This window comes from Ambystoma mexicanum, chromosome 6q (assembly GCF_040938575.1).
Source record: "Ambystoma mexicanum isolate Mex_15411 chromosome 6q, UKY_AmexF1_1, whole genome shotgun sequence".
Lineage (NCBI taxonomy): Eukaryota > Metazoa > Chordata > Amphibia > Caudata > Ambystomatidae > Ambystoma > Ambystoma mexicanum.
Window position 1 is genome coordinate 1,093,816,012 of NC_090937.1, and position 25,264 is coordinate 1,093,841,275.

A 25,264-nucleotide genomic window follows, 5' to 3' on the forward strand; every position below is an offset into this window, starting at 1 on the left:
ATGAGTCGCATTCTTCGATTGATTTGTTTGGCTTGGGTATTGGGACTATCAGCGTTTCTCTCATGCTTTTTGGTAGTATACCAATTTCGTATGCCTCCTGAAATACCTCGTAGAGTAATGGTGTGAGTATTGGTTCATATGTCTTGTAGAAATGTGGGGGGAGCCCGTCACTGCCCGGGATTTGCAAGTGGACAGTGATCTTATTGCGCCAGTCACATCCTCTGGAGTGATTGCCGCGTCAAGTGCCTCTCGCTGCGACTCGCCCAGTTTGGGTAATCCAATTTCATCTAGCGTGTTTCTTATATCTACTAACGGTACAGGGTCCTCATGCGCACATAGTTCGGCATAGAAAGCTGCAAAGGTGTCATTAATCGATTTCTGTGTTTTGCATATTTCCCATTTCTCCCTTTGAGCTTTGTTGTTTGGGGTGTTCCCGCCTACACAGCCACGCCAGTAGTCTGCCTGGTTTGTCCCCCTCTTTGTGTGTTCTAGCGGTGCGTATAAAATAGTCAAATTTGGACATCTTCCCAATGCCACTTGGCAGGCGGTCCTGGCCTCTACTAGTTTCAATTCCTCCTCTCTGGTTCCCAGGCTGGCGGTTTCCAATTGTTGTATTTCTTCCTCCTGTTTCTCTAGCTCCTCCCTCAGCAGCCTCCTGATGCCCCCCGCACCCGCAATGACCTCCCCTCGTGTTACTATCTTCAGGGCTTCCCAAAATTTGCTCCAGTGATCTACACTGCCTTGGTTGATCGCTATGTATTCTTCAATTTTGTCCCCGAGTTCCCCTTTGAAGGCCGTATCAGTAAGTGCTTCTGTGGGCATTCGCCATAGCAGTATGGGGGGCCGGGAGCCAAGCATCACCCATTGCAGTAGTAGTGGTGAGTGGTCTGAAATCAATCTGCCCATATATTGTATTGATTCAACTTGTGCCATATGCGCTCTGTCTATAAAAAGGTAATCTATTCGTGTGTGCAGGTCGTGTTGTGAGGAATAGTGCGAGTAGATCCTATCCGTGGGGTGGCGCTCTCTCCAGGCATCCACTAGGTCTAATTGTTCCGTCATAGAGTTCAGTGCAAGTGGGGCTGCCTCTGTGTTATTTTGTGGCGGTTGAGATCTGTCCAGGACAATATCTTTCACACAATTAAAGTCCCCCCCAGACGTACATGCCCTCCCGATGTTGAAACAGTTTAGGATATAGCGTGTGAATGTGTGTTGGTATGCCATGGTTGGGGAAGTATGAATTCACAATGCAGATCTCTACTTGTTCAATTATACCCCATAATATCAGGTATCTGCCCTCTGTATCTGATTCCGTTCCCAGCAACCTGAAGGGTACCCCCGGGCCTATCCAGGTAAACACTCCTCTAGCATATTTAGAGTAGGCAGCCCCGTGGCCCTGGCCCCGCCTACATTCCTTCAGTTTGGTCATGGTTTCGTTTGTGAGATGGGTCTCTTGAAGTAAAGCTATGTCCACTTTTTTCTTTTTGAGGTAAGATTTAATCCTATTTCTGCGTATACAAGAGCCCATCCCATGCACATTCCATGTCAATACTCTAAATTGCACCGCCATAGTTGTAACAATGACCCCCTTGGTTTCGCCCCTCCATGCCCCCACTCGAACCTGATCTGTGAACATGGGTATCAGCAGCCCACTCTATCATACTATGAAGACTTCTGGTCAAAAAAAGAATAAAAAAACAACAACAAATAACACAAACTAACTGGTCGCACCCAGCGACTGCATTGTGACTGCTGCACTCGGGGGCCCCCGCACTGTTTTGCCCCTTCCAGGGCTCCCACCGCAAGTGTTTTCGTGCCAACAACAGGTTGGCACTGGTCATTCCGTGGGGTAGTTCTCGGTGTGCAGGCTGGCCCACTGAGCGTGTCATCCAGCCCTTCCTAGCAGTGTTTCAGCAGTGGAATTGTTTGTGTGTAGCTTGTTTCATGAGCGGTGGTCGCAAGAGAATGCAGTTTGTCAGGCTTGTACTTTTCTTGGTGGTGCTATCTTTCACGTGTCCTGTTCTTTGCCCTCCGCCAAATTGTTGTGTTCCAGCCACATGTTGGCAGCCGCTGGTGTCTCGAGGAATATGGCTCTTCCTTTGTGGATTATCTTCAGTCTAGAGGGATAAAGTAGCATGTACTTTAGGTTCAGTTGTTTCAGTCTTGCCTTGATCAGGACAGAAGAGTTCTTTGCTGTCTGCACCGTAGGTGTATAGTCAGGGTATATGGTTATCTTGGAATCCCCACACAGTATCGCTCCCCCCTCTCTGGAGTACCTGAGTATAATTTTCCTGTCTTGGAAATTGAGGATTTTTGCAATTATTGACCGAGGGTATGAGCCCGGGGGAGGTTTCTTTTGGAGGGACCTATGTGCTTGTTCCACAGCAAAGCCCCGTGAGAGCTTGTCTGTGCCAATTTCCTGCTGTATCAGTGTTTCCACAAATCTGGTCGGGTTTAGGCCTTCTGTTCCTTCCGGAATTCCAAGCAGTCTGATGTTGCTGCGTCTGGCCCTCCCCTCCGCTTCTTCAGCTCTCGCTTCTAGTGTTGCTATCCTCTTTTCCAACTCTGTTACCCTGGACTTCAAGTCCATTGTGGTCTCTGTTGTTTCTTGCAGTCCTGCTTCTGCGGTGGTTACTCTTTCCGCTAGGTTCCTCGCATCTTGTCTCATCAGCTGCATGTCTGTTTTTACTTCATCTATCTTTGTGTCTATGAAAGTCCTCAGTGCAGCTATTGCCTCCAGTACTTGCCCGTCTCGATTCTCTGTCTCCATGGCTTTGGTTATTTCCGATGCTGCTTTCTCATTTTGTTGTGGGGGTCACGATTTTGTTGCTGCAAACAAGTCCATAATATTGGATTTTTGCTTATCTTTATCTTTGGTGGGCGGCATTGTGTATCCAGTACTGTGTTGCGACTGTTCTACCGTGTCCAGCAATGTTGTGCTCTTTTGGCTGAGTTCTGCGGGGGCGTCAGATGCGAGGTCTGGGTTTTGCTTGCGTGGCGTTCACTTTAGTTCTTGCCCCACTGTGTTTCTCATGCAATTGTTGGTATGCACCTCGTTGTTAGATCCTGCCCCACCACCTTAGTGGGCAGTGCTTCCCTGTATTGTGTTTGTGTGCTCATCAGCTGTATCCAGCCAGCTTGTGGCCCAGTGTGGCCCCTGTATTCGGAATATGTGCTACGTTGGTCACTTATTTGCCGCCTTTACAGGAAGAAAAGCGATGGGGGGTGTATCTTGCTCCGCGTGCTACCCGCCCAATGCTGAATAATCCGCGTATTAGGTGTAGTTCAAGTACAGTTGTTTGCCGCAGTTATTGGCTGCTTCTTGGTTCTCCCTCCTTGCGCCCCAATCATGCATGCACCTCGGCCGAAGTCCAAGTCACAGGTCCCCAAGCATGCCTTTACTCCCACTATGAGCCCACGACTTTTAATCACTTCTCATTGTACCTTGGTTGCTGTCCTGTGTGCCAATCGTATATGCACCTCATCCAGAGTCCAAGTCACAGTGCCCCAAGCCTGTTTATGCTCTCACTGTGTGCTCACGACTTTTAATCACTTCTCATTATCACCTTGGTTGTTGTCCTGTGCACCAATCATACATGCACCTCTTCCAAAGTACAAGTCACGGGACCTCAAGCCTGTTTATGCTCCCACTTTGAGGCCACGACTTTTAATCACCTCGCTTTCTCACCTTGGTCGCTTTCCCGGGCTAGATTTCTGTTTCTCTCGGTTGCTAGAGTCGCCAATGTCTCTGGGTCAGGTGGGTTGCACAGGATGGGTGCGGTCCGCTCTCTCCACTGCCCGCCGCCTCCTCGCTACTGTGCCCCTGCTTATCACTGCTTCCTCTCCTTCAGGGGCAGTCTTCTGCTCTGTGCAGCGGGTAAAAACGCCAATGGCTCTTGGACGGGTGAGCATTCACCTGCGGGCGCGGCACAATTTTACGCCTCTCACCGCCTCTTGCCTCTTCACGGCTGTTCTCTCTGGTCGCCGCTGCTCCTACGTGGCAGTGTGCAGTGTGCGCCGTCCCCGTCCGGCACCTTGAGCGAGCCGCGGGTCTCTTCTCCGTCACAGCTGTCCTCCTCGCTAGTGAGGGGCGCTTCAGGCGTAGCTCTGTTTCTGCACTGCTCTGCCTGTATTGGGGAATCTCCTTCTGCCACGGTGCTGGGGACCGCTTATTTCAGTTTGTTGCGGTTTGTCACTGTTCTCAAGCACCCACACGAGTAGCCCTCCCCCCCCCACTGCTAGCTAAGAGACCTGTCCGCCATCTTGGTATGCCGGGGGGGAGTCCTTAAAGTGATGTTTACTGCGTTCCTGCGGCTCCGATTTTTCCCGTTTTAGCGACCGGAGTGCAGATAAGTGTTTCGCCTGTCCTTGGGTGTTCTTCAAAAGCTGTTTTGTGCCGTTATTCCATGCTTTTAGGATCTTGGAAAAGGATCTTGGCCGGAGCTCACCTCCTCAGCTGCCTTGCGCCATGCGCGCCCAGCCACGCCCCCAGCTAGATTCAAATTGTTTAGCAGAAGGTGAAACACAGCTAGATTAAACTTTTTTAGCAGAAGGTGAAACACAGATAGATTCCATTTTTTTTAGCAGAAGGTGAAACACAACTAGATTCACATTTTTAGCCAAAGGTGGAAGACAGCTAGATTCACATTTTTTTTTTCAGAAGGTGAAACACAGCTCGATTCACATTTTTTAGAAGAAGGTGAAACACAGTCAGCCATAGGCAATAAGTGTGGGAATCCGGGTGAGATAGAGTGGGTCAGTCCCCAATTGGATGCTTTGAGGAATGAAATGCCCAATGGGAGAGTACTGAGGCAGGGTTCACATCATGGTGAAGGTGGTGACCATCTTTTGCTGCGAAACGGCAATGGAGAAACCACACAGTACAGGTCTGTTAGCCTCAGGGCCCCAGAGAGGAAGTTGGGCACAAGAGGCAAAGCGGGCAGCGCAGCAAACGCGCAAGAAATAAAAAGATGTTTGGAAATCAAATATTAGAAAATTGTCTTTTTAAATTTATTTTCATAACAAATAATAATTTTTCACATAACAAAGGGAAAGGCAAACAGACCACCATGGAGACATATGCCAAAGGTCAGGACAATTCTAAAGAAGTACCTAATACAGAAACTGCATAGGCTACGGTTAACACAGGAAAGTGGTGAGAACCAAATACTAGCCACTTTAGCAGCCTTAAAGTCAACAATGGAATTCAAAATAGATGCTGTGATCATAGATGTAGGACTATTAAGACAAGGTGTCTGCACATTAGCAGAAAGAACTGGGAAGATCAACGATCAAGTAGAAGACAACATCAAGAATACAACACAAACAACAACGGATGTCAGAATATTGCAGCAGAAGGTAAAGCTGCTGGAAGATAGAGCAGAGGATGCAGAAGGGTGGGCCCACAGAAATAACATCAGGGTCCTGGGCCTGCCGGAAGGGATGGAAGGAGCAGATCCCACAAACTACATAGAAAACGTGCTTCTTCAAGAGGTAGGCCCAGGTAACCTTACCAAGCCCTGACCAGAAAACCTCCACCAGGAGCACCTCCAAGACCAATAATAGCTAAAATAATGAACTACAAAGACAGAGAAGATACTGGAATTTGCGAGGACCGGAGGAATATGTAGAGCCCAATTTGGACCTGTGAAAGAAAGACTGAGAAAGGCAGGTTTTAAGTACATTTTAATCTACCCAGCGTGACTAAAGATCTTTCACAACGTCCGGTCGCTTTTCTTCGAAAGCCCAGAGGAAGCACAAGATTGGATGGACAGTGTGCGGCTGGCATCACCAGCGAAAGACTGAAAAAATGTTTACAACATGGAAAGTTGGGACCTTCTTGGCAAGCCTTCTCTGTTGATGGGGAGCTGGAATTCGATGCAGGGGGGAAAGAATGATAGCATGTATTTTGGCTCATAGGATTGGGAACAGAGTACCCACATCTGAGGTTATAAGGAAGTTGCTTTTTGGAAATGTGTAGACTAAGCAGTAACAAGACTGCAGGTAACATCGTCCCTAGGAGAAGAGGGGGCACTTTCTCCGGTGGCACTCTATGTCCTTTCCTTTTTGTTTCAGGGTACTAGTTGTACGGTACCCACCCGTTGTGCACCAAGCGCCGGGTTGGGCGACTCAATGGAGAGGGAGCAAAAACGGGCACACCTAAGCATGACAAATTTAGCTGGGCGGTTGTTGTTGGGGCGGGGACTGTTGGGGGGGAGCGGACAGTTGGGGCGGAGTTCGCTAGTATAGTAGGCTTGCCTTTTCCAAATACAGAATGTCGCGGTAACAATAGATGCGCACCTGCGGTTACGCATTCAGATTCCAACCTGAGATATATAATGGGAAAATGATAATACTAAATCCCCCCTTGCTACAAGCACGTTATGGCTGATAGTGTCAGAATGGTGACCTGGAACTTCCGAAGTCTTAACTACGTAAAGAAACACAGAACGTTAACATACCTCCATAGGAATAAGATAGGAATAGCACTGCTGCAAGAGACACATCTCACCAAAGCAAGCCAAGATATACTTGAACAGAAATGGCGTGGACGGGTAGTGGAATCCATGTACTCGGCGTATGCTAGAGGTGTTCTCATATGGATAGCTCCATCAGTCCCACTGAGGATACTCTAGACAAAACTAGATGATGAGGGCAGAATGGCACTAATATACGGAATTCTAGAAAATAGAGAGATATGCATTGTTAATACGTATGCCCAAAACCAGGATGCTACATACTTTTTTAGACCATTATACACAAGAATTAGCTCATATAGAAGCGGAATACTGTTATGGGGGTGATTTCAACTGTACATTGAACCCTATAGTAGATAGATCTGATGTCAAGTTTAGGCGACCAGCACCATCAGCAAAATTACTGAAAACCCTGCTCCAATCTTTTGATTTAACAGATGTTTGAAGGGCTCTTCATCCTGATACACAAGATTACTCTCACTACTCTGCCCCACACACGAATTACACAAGAATGGACTACTTCTTCATAGGGACAGAGCACATTGATGAATTCAAGGAGGCAGAATACAAGCAAGGGTATTGTCAGACCACACCCCATTAGTTCTAAAATGGCAGGTAGTTCTCCCTAGAACCACAATACCAACATGGAAACTAAGAAGTGACACTTTACAAGATACAGTATTTAAGGACCACATATGCAAACACATAGAGGAATACTTCAGACTAAATAAGGGAAGTGTACAATCAGCAGGCACATTATGGAAAGTATTTAAAGTGGTGATTATGGGTGAGGCGATAGCCAAATCAGGAGGCATAAAGGCGGTAATCACCACAGAGTTAAGCAAAATGGAACAAGAGCTAGCCAAAGAGGAAAAAAAGAAACAGCACTGGTGAGCCCATCCTACAGAAAGAAATAGATTTGAGGCAAAACTGTTTGTTACAGTGGGACACGAAATACATTGAAAAGGTACATACAGAAGGGGATAAGCCGGGCAGACTTCTGGCATGGCTGTATAAGAAAGACAACAGGAATATAATAATATGCTTGGTGAAGAACAGAGATGGTCTCCTTTGCAGTACACAAGCAGAAGTGGATGGTGTGTTCTACAAATACTAGAGTGCTATATAAGGATGATAAGGATCTAAGTAGAACACGGTATACAGACATTTAAGAGGCACTAGATCTTATTCAATTGCCACACCTAGAAGCAAATGAAGCTGAGATACCAGAAGCGCCTCCAACAACAAACGAAATCCTGACCACGGTTAGGACTCTGCCCTCTGGAAAAACGCTTGGCATGGATGGATTACCTAGTGAATTCTATAAGGAATTTGCAGAAATCCTTGCACCGGCTATGTCAGAAATGTTCAATGAAGCATATAACACAGAATTCCTGACAGTATAAGAGAAGAACTGATAATACCCCTGCCCAAGCCTCAAACATTGGGAGTTGATTGCGGCTCATATAGGCCCTTGTCTCTACTAAATCAAGATAACAAAATCCTTACTGCATTGTTATTGACTAGGCTGCGAGGGGTGATAGCGAAACGGGCACATCCCGACCAAACATGATACGTGCCTGGAAGGAATACCGCGTGGAATCTGAGGAGATTGCATCACGTCATGGGCAATACAGAAGCATGGAACCATCACTGTGCTGTCGCCTCACTAGACGCGGTGAAGGCATTTGATTCTATTCATTGGGATTGGCTGTACGCGATACTAGTGAAGTTCCGTTTTGGACCTGGGTACATTAAGTGGGTAAAATTGATATACATCAACCCAATGGCCAGTGTTAAGATCGGAACGATCTTCTCTGCTAAATGTGAATTACAAAAAGGCACCAGACAAGGTTGCGCACGGTCCCCAATCCTCTTCATCCTGGCGATAGAACCAATTGCTGAATTTCTGCAAAGTGAATACCATGAAGTAGACATCAGAATAGATGGAATACAGCTTTTTATTTCTATGTATGCGGATGGTATGCTGCTATATATACAACAGCCAGAGGTAAATCTTCAATGTATTTGAGATGTGCTAGATAATTTTAGTACACTTTCAGGGACAACAATCAGTCTGGAGAAATCCTGTTTATTGCCTTTAGCTGGACTTACTAGACGTACTAGACAGGAACTACCCCTCCTGGCGCTCAAGTGGAATAAGGACACTTTTCCGGTATTAAGGACTAAACATCTATCATACGCCTTTGGTGGAGCATACGAATAATACACAAAAAGCATTGGAGGGCATCATTAATTCCATTACATTCTGGGGTCGTCTGCCATTGTCCGTAATGTGGAGAGCTGCAACGCAGATGAGCCAACAATAGACACAACACTGTTAGATCTAGCAGTAACGCACCTATATTTAAGAACTAATATGGGTGCCCTTCCCCAATTTCGGAACAACATGTATACCTCGTGAAACTGGGCTTTCAAATGTGGCAAAGACCCAACATCACCACACATTCCCCTAGCAGCAGTGCTTATGGATGGTAGAGGCCTGAGATCAAGTATAAGACAAGGCTGGGAACCATATGGGATTGTTACAATAGGGGACCTAATGTCAAATGACACTTTGATGAGGTTTCAGGAGTTACAAGAAGCCTCGGGAATGCACGAGGGACAATACCTCTTGCACAGAGCAATCACAAATACGCTAAAATGCAGGTGGCCAGCAGTAGGGACGACAATGGCAAGACATGAGGTGGTAGAAACAGTAATAGATACATCAGAAGGAGGGCATGCTATATCGAGATTATATGATGTGCTCCTTGAACATCACTCTGTTGAGGTACTAAACATACGCTCGAAATGGGAATCAAAATTAAGGAAACCCTTCACAGAAGCAGACTGGCTCAATGTATTAAAGTATCACAAGCAGATGTCAAGAATTGCTAGATTATCACTCGTACAATTGTATGTAACGCATAGAGCTTATATGACGCCTTAAGTAATATCCAACTTTAAAGGTGCAGGCAGACAAGTTTGTTCCAAATGTAATACTGAAAAAGCAGGAATGCTGCACATGTTCTGGGCTTGCCCGATTATAAGGAGGTTTTGGGAGGATATCGCTCAAAAACGAATAGAGGGGGAAGTTCAACTGAATGTTCAATCTCCTGCTGCTTGTCTATTGGGGCTTTACCCGCGTGGAAAGACTGGGAAGTCCATAGGTAAGTTGAAGCACCTAGCCTGTGTGTTGGCTAAGCGCCGCATAGGCATGACTTAGAAATCCACATAGGGACCAAGGGTGGAGGTGTGGTCGGAAGATTCACAAAAATGAACATTAGCCAGAGACTGTGGTTTTGGAAGCAGGCAGCAAGTAAGCACCAGCAAAATCTCAGGGATGATATATCACATTGGAATGTACTCATACAAACTATGTCTAAACCTGAAATTATCGGGCCAAGGCACCTAGACACAGATGGAGGGATAATTGAATGTACAGGTGTGGAGAACAGGCGGAGAGTGTTACAGGAAGAATAGCTGTAATGGTTTATGGTGGCCAACTGGGTGTCAGGAGTGTGCTGGTAAGCAGTTGTAATTTGTAATATAAAGGAGGACTGCATTGCACTGTATTATGTAACCTGAGTTCATTTAGTTGTTGTTGTATAGTTGGAATACAATTCAAAAGAAATTTTAAAAAATGAAAGCTCTCAGAAGACTGCTTTGATAAAACACTGGCTGGCACTTTGAGTGCATACATGTGAAGGTAAGGCTTGATCTAAGCATATGCAAAGAGTTTACATGAGGAGGTGTTTTGGGTGGCGATGGGCAGGAACTGGGTGGGAATGGCCATAGGGATTACCATAGCCATGGGAAGACAATGGATGGGAAAATAGCCAAACAACACCTACAAGCTTCGTGTCCCTCCTCATATGCATTTCACCCTATCTGTAGTCGATTGCAATCGTTTTGGCTTAAAGGTGGCACTCAAGCGCCACACCTAATAGCTGAAACTAAAACGTACATGTTATATCATGAATCTAGATCATGAAAAGTTGACATTTAAATCTTGATACTGGACACAATCTTTTTCTTACCACATCAAAGTACTGCGAATTCAAGGTACTTTTGAACTAAGATGGATTTTCTAAACAAATACGGCTTACCTAATTACATCTGGAAAAAGGGCACTTAAAGAACGTAGACAATAATTACAGACTTTAATAGGTCCCATTAATGAGCCTGACGTAGTAGGTACTGAAAGCAGACTGCTATTGTTCCCTAAAATAAAGTATTGTGCACCAATTTTGAAACACATTGGCCAATGTAATTAATTGTTCCTACAATCCTTAAAGGAAAATATATTAAACAATGTATGCAAATGTTCTCTCATTGTGAAGGTCTAATTTCTATCTCGATCTTCTGAAAGGTGCCAATACATTTTCGAACACAAAGTTTGAATTGACATTATGATTGGCAGTCAGGAAATATTTTGAAAAACTGTATTTCATTTTTTTCACACGATTGATGTTGAAAAGTAGCTTCACATTTCACGTTAAGAAATTATGAGACAAAAGCTGACTGAAGAAATAAAAATGAAGCAAACAATTTCTGCAACCTGAGGAGAAAGGCACATTTCTTTGTCTGACATGTGTTACATGTTATAAAATCTTAAACGGAAATTAAATATGTCATTCAAAGGATAACAAAAATATATATATATATTTCAAACGATATGCCAGATGCAATTTAGTTTTCGTTACATATTTAAATGCAAAACAGGCAAACACTACATAGGTCTGAGATGCCGACAGGTGAAATAAAGGATTAACAAACAAAAATCTGACATACGTTTTAAAAATACGACAAGAAGTGTTGCAAGGCAAGTGAACTTCTGTCATCATCTATCGATTAAGATGATCACTCATTAAGGTCTGTTCAGTATACGGAGTGTGGTCATAGGCAATTAAATGTAGTGGTCCTTCACTTGCGTTTCATGGGTAATGGCCTCAGGCACCTTGGATGAGTTGTAATCACTGATTGGGGTCGACTAGCATGCATAAATAGGAGCTTTCTTTTTAGTTTTCCACTGGGAGTTAACAATTGCAGGCCTGGTCCAAAACATCTTGAAGCCCTCCCAGCACCCACATTGCCCATGAACCAACTTCTGAGGCGACAGTCTTAATCACCGGTCGCATCATGGGACCAGCATTTTGCTCCATATTAATTTCTCCATTAGGGAGACCAGCTGTCTGGAAGGCCAGGGGAAGACCTTCTAGGAAAAGGGTAACAACCGTTTGACAGTTTAGCTGGCTGCCCTCAAACGCCCTCACACAAGATGGCTGCCATCTCCTCGCCTAGGTGCTCATCTCCAGTAAACTGGCCATCCAATCAAATATTTAGCAACTTTAGTCTCAATCAGTCTAATCACTGTATTTTTAGTTGCTAGGGACGAAACATTGTCTTTGTCTCTAACCACTGTATTGTTGGTCACTAATGGGATAACCACCGAATTTTCGGTTGCTACTGGACAAACCACTGCATTTTCGGTTGCAACCACATAACCACACTATTTTTGGTTGCTACCAGCCTAACCACTGTATTCTTTGGTTGCTGTGAACCTAGCCACCATACTTTTGAATGTTACTAGCCTAACGACTATATTTTGGGTCGCTACCAGCCTACCCACAGTATGTTTTTCCATTTCCACAGTATTTCTGGCCACTCTCAAACTAATCAAGTATTTTCTACCACCACTTTGCCAACCACTGTATTTTATCCCTACCTGTTATGTTTTTGGTCCCTGGGTGAAAAGCACTGTATATCTGTATTTCTAGTTGCTATTGGCCTAATCCCTGTATTCTTGCCTAATTAATGTATTTATGGTGTCTTCGTGCCTAAACTCATAATGTGCAGCCGATACAGGCATAAACACTGTATTTGTGGCTGCTACTGGCATTATATTTTCACATAACCACTCTATTTCTGATATCTCCCCAACTACTGCTATTTCTATCACTCCCTAACAGCTGTATTTCTTCCCTAACCAGTGCATTTTTAGTTGCTTTCAGCCTTACAACTGTATTTTGGTTGCCACCATTCTAACTACTATATTCCTGTTTGCTCCAGGCCAAGCCTTTATACTTTTGTTATTACTGGCTTAACCAATGTATTTTGGGCCTGCCCTAAGCACAGTATGTATTCCATAGCCACTCTATTGCTGCTTGCTAGTGTCCTACACCATTGTAATATTTTTGCATAACCGCTGCATTTGTGGTTACCTACAGCCTCTCCACTCATTTATAATCACTTTTAGCCTAACCACTGTATTAATATCACCACTAAGCTAACCACCGTATTTCATCACTGGCCACTGTATTTATGGTGCCTACTGCTTCATGGTGCCTTTGCTTCTCAACACTCTTTCTTCCTTTGGCTTCAAAGGCATTGTTCTTAACTGGCTCTCTTCCTATCTCTCTAACCGTTCTTTCTCTGTTTCCTGGGGCGGCCGTACCTCTCCTATTCTCCCCTTGGACTTCGGTGTCCCCCAAGGCTCTGTACTTGGTCCTTTTCTTTTCTCGCTCTATACTTCTCTTCTCACTCCCATCATCTCTTCCTTCGGTATCGCTCATCATTTCTATGCTGATGACACCCAGCTTTTTCTCTCTTTTTCTTCTTTCACCCCTGACATCCACCTTAACCTTTCTTCCTGTCTTACTGCTATTAAAAACAGTATGTCTTCCCACTTTCTCTCCCTCAACTCTGACAAGACTGAGATCTTATTCTTTCCCTCAACCTCCCATCCCCGCCTTCTCCCCTCATTTCATTCTCTTTCCCCCCTCTAATCTCCCCATCTCCAACCATGCTCGCAACCTTGGCCTTCACTTCGACTCCTCCCTCTCCTTTAACCACCATAACTCTCTCACCTCCCGCTCCTGTCTCTACCACCTTTTCAATGTTCATAAAATCCATTCCTCTATCACCTTTCATGCCACTAAACTCTTAATCTCTTCCTCATCTTCTCTCGTCTCTTCTACTGCTCTTCTCTCCTCTTCGGTCTTCCTGCCTCCCACCTTGCTCCCATCAAATCCCTCTATCACTCTACTATCTACACCCTTTGTCTTCTCTCTCCTCGTAATTCCATTTCTTCCTCGCTCACTGTTCTTGATTGGCTCCCTTTTCACTCTCAATTTAAATTTAACTTCCTTTGTCTTGTCTTTAAATCTCTCCACGATCTCGCCCCCCCACCTTTCCAATCTCCTCTCATTCTACTCTCCCTCTCGCCCCCTCCAATCTGCTGACCTCTTCCTACTCACTGTACCCCCACCTCCCTGTGCCCCTTCTCGTTTCCGATCATTTCAGCTCTTGGCCTCCCTAAACTAGAATTCTCTCCCTCTCTCTATCCACCCCATTTCCTCATACCCCTCCTCCCGTTCTTCCTTGAAATCTCATCTTCTTCTTTCCCCGTCCTGTTAACCTCTTTACTTCACTCTTACTCCTTCTCTGCTCTGTTTCTCTGTTACTTATCTAGTTAAATTGATCTACATATTGTTTTTTTGAAGGTTTGTCTCATGTTTATAAGTATGCTTCCAATTTCTCAATGTAATCTTGTTGTTTCCATGTAAAGCGCTTTGGATTAAAGCACTCTATACATTTAATAAATACAAATACAAATACAAATACTGGCTAAGCCCCTGTATTTTTGCTTGCTGTTGACATAATGATTGTATTTCTTACCTAACATATGCATTTATGGTTAATACCAGGCTAACCAGAGTATTTAATATTTTTCCAAACTGTGAGAAACCTGATGTTATTCTCTGAAGTAGACCTTGGGAATCCCTTATTCAGGTGTCCACAGGAGGGCTGGCGCTCTCAGATACCAACCCTGGGGGTGGATGAGCGAGGGAGGATCACCTGGGTAGAGGAGCCCGGGGCTGTGCTCGGGAAAAAAACCCAGGTGAGACATGGCATTAAACCGTGGAAGAAGGAGAAGAGAATGAGATCTTTGAAACCTTGGTAGGTTGTACTACATCCATCTCCTTTCTTCCCAATGAAACTCCCTTATTAAAATCTCCTCACCAATACACCTGTGGCAAATCAATTAAAAAACAAAACCCTGTTACAGTAGGAAACAACCCAAACCATTCTTCTCCACGTCCCTCTGATAATTAAATTCCAAACACCCAATCTACCCTGACAAAACACTACCGTTCCCACAATCCCCTCTGTTCAGTTCACAATCACAGCTATCCATATTTCCTTCATAATCCCTACCAATCCCATCCCTCTGATTTTCATTTCTGACTTCCCAGTCGAATGTGACCAACAACTACAGTTCCCACAAACCCTCTTACTCATTCCACAAACTCTACCAATCTCACTCTTCCGAATGTACCGAAACACCTAGGACGAGAACTATAATTCCATACAAAACCTCTTCCTCTTTATATCCCGTAGGATACACTAACACTCTAACCCCGCTTCCGACATGAACACTTTTCTGCACCAAGGAAAATAACTGACTAATTCTAGAGCTGTTCACCTGACATGTCCCAACCAGTGAGTCGAGGTGAGAGTCGATATGAAACCGAACTATGTTGAACGAAATGTAGCAATCAGCTATATTTTGACCTTTGAAAGATTTAAAGGAACTATTGAGAAAGAGGGGGAAAACCCAGAACAGGTTCCCACGCAGGAAACTCTAGGCGATTACCCAATTATAAGAGACTACCGTAACCAGAAGGCATTGGGAAGAGGCGAGATAGGTCAAAGTGGGATACAGAGGTCTTGTAAAATCCTCTGAACCGTCGAAAATCTGTGACCGACATGATTATTAAAGCTAAGGGTAATGAATCCCGCATGGTGCAAAGTAGTACCTGAACAGGATGGTGTAAAGATTGCAAGAGTGAACCCGTGAAGGGAAGCTAACAAGAATGGGCAAAGTGTAAAAGTCCCAAAGTGAACTGTGTGGAGATGTTGGTGAGAGTGAACCCAGCAGAGGAAAGCTGAAAACGAGAATAACGTGTTGAGTGAAGTAAACCCGACCAAGGGGTGTGCACAGCGAACCAGGTAAAAGTTGGCGAGAGTGAACCCGGAAGATGAAAGCTGACAAGTGCTTAAAAACACATTAAGAGTTGTGAATGCAAGACAAGGGAAAGTGAATGGTCTCCCTTTTCAGTTGGGTCAAGGGCCCGGCCGAGAAAGATCCAGGGGTGAAAAGTCATCACACCGAGTTCATTGGAAAAAGAACTGTTGAGTTGTTTTGTCGGAAACAATTGGTGAGGGGTCTGCGCCCAGAAGAAGGGAACCCAGGTGTGAAGCTGTCACCCAAAGTGTATATGGAACAGAACTTTGTGTTTGTTTGTTGAATGCATCAGGCCCTCGAAGGCAAGAGACTTTTATTTGAAAAGAGACTTAACCATGGAAGAACCGGATAGCGGAAACAGAACTGTCGGCTCATACTGAGTAAGCTCGAGTGTGTGCTGTGCTACAAGGTCCCACCTTGTCCCATGCTGAAAACGTGGGGAAGGGAGATCCCTGGCAATCACATCCTGACTTATTATTTGTGAACTCTTCTTTCTTTATTGAACCCTTATCCCACACTCTTTTTGTACTTAGTTGTAAGGAATTGGCAGTAGGTTTTTCTAAGTATTGGCCCTTTTATTTTTACACAATGCTCCAAGGACTGTGTCATTTTTAATTTCAAAGCCGACCACACGACCCCAGTATGCAACCCACAAGGAACGCTTGTATAGACTACAAATCTTTCCCCAAATATCAGCAGAGACATTCGTGAAACTGGTAAACAAAAGTAACAAAACAGGCTCCCTTGCGGATCCCTGGCCAGCTGACATATACACATCAATCCTCACACAAGGAACACCCATGGATTACTACAGAAACCTCTTCAACCACTCAATTTCAACAGGGAAAGTGCCACAATCCTTCAAAGCAGCATACATGAAGCCGCTCCTCAAGGACACAACAGGAAACATGGATGACCTCTCCAATTACATTCCTATCTGCAACATCCCGTACCCAGCGAAACTACTCAAAACATACATCTACAGGATAACCCAAGAATTCATAGAACATCATCTATTGGACCAGCCACAAGTAGGTTTCAGACCAATGAGAGGAACAAAAACAGCACTTCTTTCAATCTGGGATGACTGAAAGGGGATCGCACATTCAGACAAAAGCAGCGCCCTGATAAGATCTCTCCGCAGCATTTGACAGTCAACCACGACATCCTCATAATGAGATTGGAAGAAATTGGAATCACCGAACTAGCCTTACTTAAGCAATATAACCCGAGCGTCGGAGGCATTACCAACTCAGGTAATGCCCCGGGGCCCATAGGTAATGCCCCGGACTCGAGGGTTATATTGCTATTAGTACTCTGGCCCGCAAAAATTGCGTGACCGGGGCACTAAAAGAAAAAGAAAATAGCCGCTGCCATGGAAAGAGAAAACGGAGTTCATTTTCCCTTTCCATGGCGGTCATGGGGAGCAGACACAAGTGTTCCCAGCGCGTCCGCTCCCAAAAAAGGATCAAAAAGAAGGTAAGTGGGATTGGGAGGGCGGGATAGGGATGGGGGGAGAAAACAAACAAAAAAAAAACCTACCTGCGTCCCCGGCGAGGGAAGTCTCCAGCCGCGTGGAGGTGCGGAGCGGGGGTGGCCCCACTCCGAGTCTCCACACGGCTGGAGGCTTCCCTCGTCCCCCGCCGGGGACGTAGGAACAAGAAGATAAGTTAGGGGGCGGTGGGAGGGAAGGGAATAAAAAAAAGACTTACCCGAGTCCCCGGCGGGAGGCAAAGGCAGCTTCTCAGCCGCGGGGAGGCTCGGAGCGGGGATGGCCCCGCTTCGAGCCTCCCCATTGGCTGAGTGGCTGCCACGACCCTGCTGGGGCCAAAGGACGTGGAATCCTGACGGAGGGATTCCCGGCCGGGTAAGGACCCGGCGAGAGCCAATCAGAATGCTCTCACCGGTACTAATATGGATTCAATCCTTTCTAGCAAACAGAACAGAAACCATATGGATCAAACCTTTCAAATACAATTGAAGAGAATCCACATGCGGAGTACCACAAGGATCATCCTTCTCCCCATTATTATTCAACATTTACCTGGCTCAACTAATCAATATCATTAAAAGACACAGCCTCACGTGCTACAACTGTGCTGACAACACACAAATTGTCTACAAAAAACAAGACACACAGGAAGAAAACACAACACTAGAGAGCTGCCTTCATGGAATCTACAGCTAGATGAACAGGAACTTCCTCAAACTCAAACTGGGAAAAACAGAAATAATGATCAGCTCTAAAAACAAAGAAAACAATCACTATTTCCCTTGGCCATTGGAACTTGGCACAGCACCAGCCCCATCGACAATAGTAAAGAACCTGGGAGTCTTGATGGACAACAAACTAACTCTAGAGCCACAAATAAACGCTCTAATCAAGAAATGCTTCTTCCTCCGAAGAGCAGTAAAAAACATCCTACCATTCTTCTCATTCACCCACAAAACGCTCACCATCATCGCTCTCATCATATCCAGAGTAGACTATGCCAACAGCCTATATCTAGGAATGCCAGAGCGACTTCTAAAAAAACTTCAATGCATACAAAACGTGGCAGCCAGGCTCCTGTTCAAACTACCACAAAGAGAACACATCACTCCAGCTCTGAAAATGCTACACTGGTTACCAAAAAAGCAGCGAATAAAGTTCAAATCAATTTGCATAACGCACAGAGCAATCCACTGCCTAGGAGCAGAGTTCCTAAGAGAGAAGATAAACATCTACCACCCAACAAGACCACTGAGATCTAGCAGCAACATCCGTTTGGAACCAAAACCATACAGCAAAAGAAAATTCAGAGGAAGCTCCTTCTCTTACCCTGCATCGAAAACCTGGAACGATCTTCTGAAAAACATACGTAACATGAGAGATCACTTTCTATTTAGAAAACTACTCAAAACCTGGCTCTTCTCCCCATAACTATAAGTAACGCCTATTGGATATATATGCAGTGGAAACAATACTCCGAGATGGAACTGATCCGCCCTATCTCCTGGTCTGCCCCCATAAACCGAGCGAGGGCAAAGAAAAACCTATGGCATAGCACTATACCAAAATGAAGCATAGATATGTTAAGGTCACTCTAAGAATGAAAATGGAGAGATCAGGAGGGAAGGGTAAGGATAACATTTCAACACAGTCTTAGTCGACGGAGCAAACAGCTATGGATCACCGACCGGAAAACGGGTAGGAAGGGAGCTAATGAATGTAAAATATAGAGCATCAATACCAGAATGGGGGACAATGCGTGCTTCAACCTGGCACACAAACCTCCAAAATAGCACAAATGGAAACCTGCCACCCCATCACACATAACAAGTAGACAGACAAACTACAACACCAACTCCATAGGACAATTAGAGACGTGGAACAAAGAAATGCAAATACTAAGAGGCAAAATCCCACTAACCCAGAAACTCAACTTTCTGCATACATCTCTCACACAAAAACCCACACAGCCAGTTCTCTGCACAGCAAACCGCACGTATTACACAACACCGCAACAACTAACAAACAAGACATAACTCTCACCAACAGCACATGATGACCGGCATCGATCCGATAATTCACACCCAAGCTCAGCGCACAATGAAAACGGAACTGAAGCTGCCAACAGGACACAACCTTTCTCACTTTCCTACTCCCACTTCACCCTAATAACCCCCACCCCTCCTTTTTTGTTTACAGATCCGTCAGAGCACCTCGGGACCAATTCTGTTGGTGACGGTGCACGGTACAAATACCTTTATCATTAACATTAATATTTGATTTAGGTTTGGAATAGGCGTTTTTCCACCGTGAATTTACAGTTTAATAAACACTCTTGAACTATGATCACTTGTGTCTGTCTTTACTGTTGCTGCCATGAGTTCTTTACATATGGTGTGAGGAGTGGGATTTGATCCAATTGATGATAGCTGGAGAACCCTGTTAAACGTAGAGAACCCAAATATAGACCTCCGTGCACCATCCTCAGAAATCTTAGATTCAAGAGACAAACCCTATCAAACCCCTTTTTCCCTTAATGGTGAGAACTCGATGCAGAGCATGACACATCCCTTCCAGTCCTCAGAACAGAAAATGGGAGTCCAATTCTTACCTTTAACCTCCCCAGATATTTTCCCTGACCAAAAAACAATAGAGGGAAATGATTATTACCTTCGATGCCCACAAGCCTATCTGATACCAGGGAGAGAGAAAATGATGGTTTCTCTAGACTTACGGATGTGTCACTCTACTACTTCAGCCATATATGTGGTACCTCACAGGAAACTGGGTGTTACAATATCTTCAATTCTATCTAGTGGAGATGAGTTGACATTCATTATCCTCAATTTCTCTCATACTCCCAGAGATATTCATCAAGGGCAAATACTAGTGACCCTAACATATAAACATCTGTGGGATGCTACCTCCAAAAAACTCCTAAAAACCAAGGTGGGTTTGATAAGTCTCTGATAGATCATGCCTTCCTCTCACCTGAAGGCCTACATCGTGTAACACAGGAGATGGAAGCCCTAACAGATCATCACCTCCCTTAGCAGCAGAAGTATACAAATCCACCGCTAGAGCATTTACACATAAACTCATTCTGGGGGAGAAGAAAAGAGGTACTGAATACAACAGATTCCCAAATTTGAAATCCACCGCTAGAGCATTTACACATAAACTCATTCTGGGGGAGAAGAAAAGAGGTACTGAATACAACAGATTCCCAAATTTGTAGGATGGAGAAAGAGGGTAAATTGGGAGATGAAACACCTAGGGAACCCAAGCTGGGTAAATATTCAAAGAAAACCCAATGTATGAAATCTTGGGGAAAATACCATCTCAGACAACAGATGTCTACAGTACACGAGACCCTCCTCCGCTGATAACCAAGCCAGGGAGAGACGCTGGTCTCCATGGTACCAACCTTGACTGGAAGGAGAAGAAAGCCAAGCAGTTCATCACAGCCGGTGAGTCGAAGGGAGAGTCAATAAGAAACCGAACTGTGTTGAACGAAGCACAGCAAGCAGCTAAATATGAACTTTGAAAGATTGAAAGGAACTATTGAGAAAGGGGGGGAAAACCTGCAACAGAGGCGTCCGGCACCACGTGGATGCTCACGGAGGAACCTGTGGGCGATTACCCAATGATAAGAGACTTCCATAAACAGAAGGACTTGGGAAGCGGTGAAGATAGGTCAAAACGGTCATACAGGGGTCTTGTAAAATACTGTTGAAAGTCTTTGACCGACATGATTATGAAAGCTAAGGTGAATGAATCCCGCATGGTGAAAAGTAGTACCTGAACAGCACGCCCCCTGTGACGAAATCAGGAAATGAAACAAAAGCTGCCCCCAGACACCCTTGCAGCGCTAAGCCCGGCGCGCGCAAAGGGCATTGGAAATTGTGTACTACAGGAGCTGTTAGGCTGTTTGGCTGCTTGCTGTGGCTGGACAGGGACAATCTAACTACCAGCTACCGGAGGATACGGAGGTGAAGCTGCACGAAGAAGCCTCAGATAGAATGAAAACTATTCCGCCATCAAAGGACACACAAGGTACAGGTTTAAGAACACGTCTGCAGGTAAGACAGAGATTTGGTTCACTCCCTGAGACAACTGGGAGTCCAGAGCAAACCTCTAGAACCACGTCGTTAAAACAAAGTCGCTTATCATTTTGTATTGAAAATAGAAAAAGTCTATCAGTGGGAGAAAAGCAATCAAATATGGAAAAATTCAATCCCACACAGTTGAAGGACATAGACGAAAATCTGTGCCTGGCACTGAAATCCCCTGAATTACCTATGCCATGTACGATCCCCATGGAAAGAGAAATTGCAAAAACCCCTTTACCACTTACAAATGGCGGCCAAGTAGAGACGCTACTTGAGGATCCTTGCAAGGGGAAATCAGATGGGCTAATCTCCTTGAAGTCCGATGAAGTGGATGAATTAACAAGGGATGACATCTATAAGGAGAACCTGGTTCCATTTGATAAAGTAGCAGTAGGCAAGGATTATATCCTTGTACAAGAAAAGGAAAACTCAAAGTGCCAGACCCCTAATTCTCCAGAATTATCTATGCCATTTACGACCCCTATGGAAAGAGAAGCTGTAAAAACCTTGCTACCACTAATAAAAGCTAACGTCGGCCAAGTGGAGACGTTACTTAAGAACATCGACAAGGGGAAATCATATGGTTTAACCCCCTTGGAATCTATTGAAGTAGAAAAATCGTGAATTGATGGGATCTGTAAGGAGAAAGTGGATCCATCTGATGAAGTAGCAGTAGGAAAGGATGATATCCCCGTCCAAGAAATTGAAAAATCAAAGTTGGAAGTATTACCAACTAATCCATTGGATGACATCTCATGTAATCAGAAGGTCGTGCAATCAGGAGATGAGGATATTGGAACAATATCCAATCATGGAAATGGACTAGACTTGAGTGAACCAATAATTAAAGAAAGTTTGCTTATAAATCTGGAGAACTCTATACAATCGCAGATACAAATAATCGACAATCAGCAGATATAGCTTGGGACCAGGGAGACAAATGGGACGTGTTCGAATTAGGACACATCGAAGAGGCACTTCATGACTCAATCAATCAAAAGGAAAAGATTGATTACAGAGGGCCGATAAGGATAGCCCAAGAGCCTATTGATATTTTTCAACCATATAGGGAAGAGAGGATTAGTCCCATTTTGAAGAACTGCCCCCCAATTGCAAATCCCACAAAAGGGAATGGATATCGATCTGTAAACTACACAATTGAATCGAATAAAGGAATCCATATGGATGAGCATGATGCAGAACCTATTAGGCGCAATCTGGGGGGGCAGAGACCTTTGGACAAATCAAATATGAAGATTGTTAAAGTCAATCCTCCAGCAAGTTTGAGTAACTCATGTCTTGCAAACAAGATAATGCAAGACATTTCTACACTGACGGATAAAATAGAAAGAGAAAAAGGAAGAAGTTTCAGTCTGATAAATGAGAAAATGGCCGCTCTGGATAAAGAAAAGGCTGATGATATCGCTACACCGCCGATTGGGCAGAGCGGAAATAGGCCAGCTCTAAAAGAGACTCAACTGCCATTTGAGGATGGGAGAAATAAAAACTTACCAGCGAAAATAATGGAACAGTGTATGGGTAAGGCAGTACCCGGTTTGGAACAAACAAGAAATAATATAGCCAGCTCCCAAATCTTGGAAATTGAAAGCCGACCTGTAGGAGAAATATGGAATCAGCAAATCATAAAGACTATCAGTGAGGTCTGCAAGACTGAAAGGGAAAAAGATTTGGGCCACTTTGAAAAAGTGGTAATGGCCTCCCTAACTATAACAATGGCCCCTTTCCTCAAGCTTTATGAGGCAATCAAAGACTCAGTACAAGAGGTAACTACCAGCAATGCACAACTAAAAGAGACACATGTTTACATGGCCTCGGCTTTGCAAAGCTTAAATGAACGAACAAATAAAGAAGCGGAATTAACCCATACCTGGCAATCTCGCCTTAGTGATTTAGCTAGATGGGATGCGACGGACAAATCTGTGTTAATGGAAGCGGTATTGGAAGACTGTAAATGGATGAGATCTATCCATAAACATGACAGTCCGAGGGAAAAGGAGGATCGGCCGAATATAACTCCTAAAGAAGGAAAGGGACCAATGAAATTGAAACAGGATGCAGCTGGCCCCCGCAATCAAAAGGAGCACCATCAGGAAAAGGTGACCCTGATCCCACCTGGGATAAAGGAAACTAAAAAAGACACATCTGGAAAACCAGAACGATCTTCTTTTGCAATCTTTGCTGGAACAGTGCCAAAAGATTTGAATGATCAAAAAAGGAGGGAGAACATAAGTGCAGCGAATGAAAAGGGGAAATAAACCAAGAATGAATCTGTCAAACGAAAAGTAAATGGTTCAGGAGCCTTTTTAAGAAACTTAAGAACGCCACCCAGAAGAGAGAACTCACAATGTGCAAAGAAATCTCGCAGAGAGGTGAATATGAGTGACCATATAGAGACTGGGGGGCAAAAAGATCAAGAAAAGATGCTAATGGAAGACAGTAGAGAGGACTTAGAACAGCAAGCAAATCTGACTGATCTCATAGATCTGATGGAATACGATAGTGAGAAAGAACTTGGGACAGCATAAGTGACTCGGACTGGCAAACACTTGATAATTGGGAAACAATCGATCTAACTGCAAAATCAAAGGAAGCTCAGAAATCGAAGCCTCATAAAAAAAGTGCCCGAGAATACAGTAAGGAAAAAGAAAGAAGAGATTGTGGAAAGGAAGTTGGCTTAGAACTAGATCATGAGCCCAACAGATTTAAGACTCTGCAGCAAAAAAGAAAAGATACGGTGAACAAAGAGAGGACAGATCAAAAGGGCTGTGACAGCCCCTGTCCTAAAGAAATAATAAATAAGGGAAAAAAAACAAGGACATTGAAACAAAAAGGAAAGAGATACCACTAAGGTCACCCCCAATCAAATCAATTCTATTTAAAGGATGCTACTTAAAACTAGAAACAGCTGCGAATGGACCAAGAAGGGCAATCTTAAATAGGAGATATGTGGTGGAGCTTTGTAAGCAAGTTCTGTCACCAAGAGAAATTTCAACGGATGATATAAAAGTAGTCGAATTCCCAAACGAACAGAGGCTAGACCAAATTATCTTGCATTTGACGTCAAAAAATGTAAAGCGGAAACTCTTGGAAGTGTCAGATACCTTAAGAAAAAGAGGTTTCTTGCTGGAGGACGTGGACGATAAATCCAGAAAACTAAAAGAAAAATCTCAAATGGAATTAAGAAAGGATACAAAAAAGGAGGCATCAGTAAAAACTAGATCCTCAACTACGGGGGGAAAATTGGCAAAAGACAGAATTGCTGCTGAAAAACTGAAGAAAAATAATGGAAAAAGCGAAGAAGAGAAAGAGTCGATTGGACGAAGATTCTTCAATATTGAAAAAAAGCAAAGAGTCATTGAAAGCCCTGAGGTTCACAGTAGATAACTCCGAAAATTCAAGGAGGAATAAGAACAATCCCACTTAAACAAATAATCAGAGCAAGGATTGGGCTTGGATGGCCAATGCACTGAACTCAAAGAAGAAACAATAGAGTACGGAGTATGAGCAGAACTCAATCCTCTGTGCATCATGGAACACAAGAGGATTTAAACTGCTCTCAAACACAAGCTATTTCCTGACTCAATATGATTTCATTTCAATCCAAGAATCTTGGTTACGTGAGCCCCCCATGTGTGAGGGCTATGAGGTCTACATCTATCCGGCGAGAAAGGGGCCAAAGGGAAGACCGTTTGGAGGCCTCATGATACTTAAGAAACTGGAATGTCCACTAAAAGTAAACAAACATCTAACACCAAACCCATATGTTCAAATTCTCAAAGTTACGTCTGAACTAGATGGCCAGACAAACCCGAAACAAATGATCCTGATAAACGTCTACTGGAGCGAGAATATGTTAACCCAGGAGAACTTTCTAACGTCAATCACGGAGGTAATTGATCAATCCATGACGGAGGGGAATGATCAGTTGATAATATTAAATGGTGACTTGAACATCAAATTACTGGATAAAGATGGAAAGATCAAAGTCACTGATCATTTGTTAGGAAAGGAAAAAGTCTGGATGAAAGAAATGAGAATTTGTGAGATGAAGATGTTAAATGGTCAGACTAAGGGAGACCTCCAGGGTGCAAACACTTGGCACAGTGGGAAATCAGGCGCCTGCTTAGAC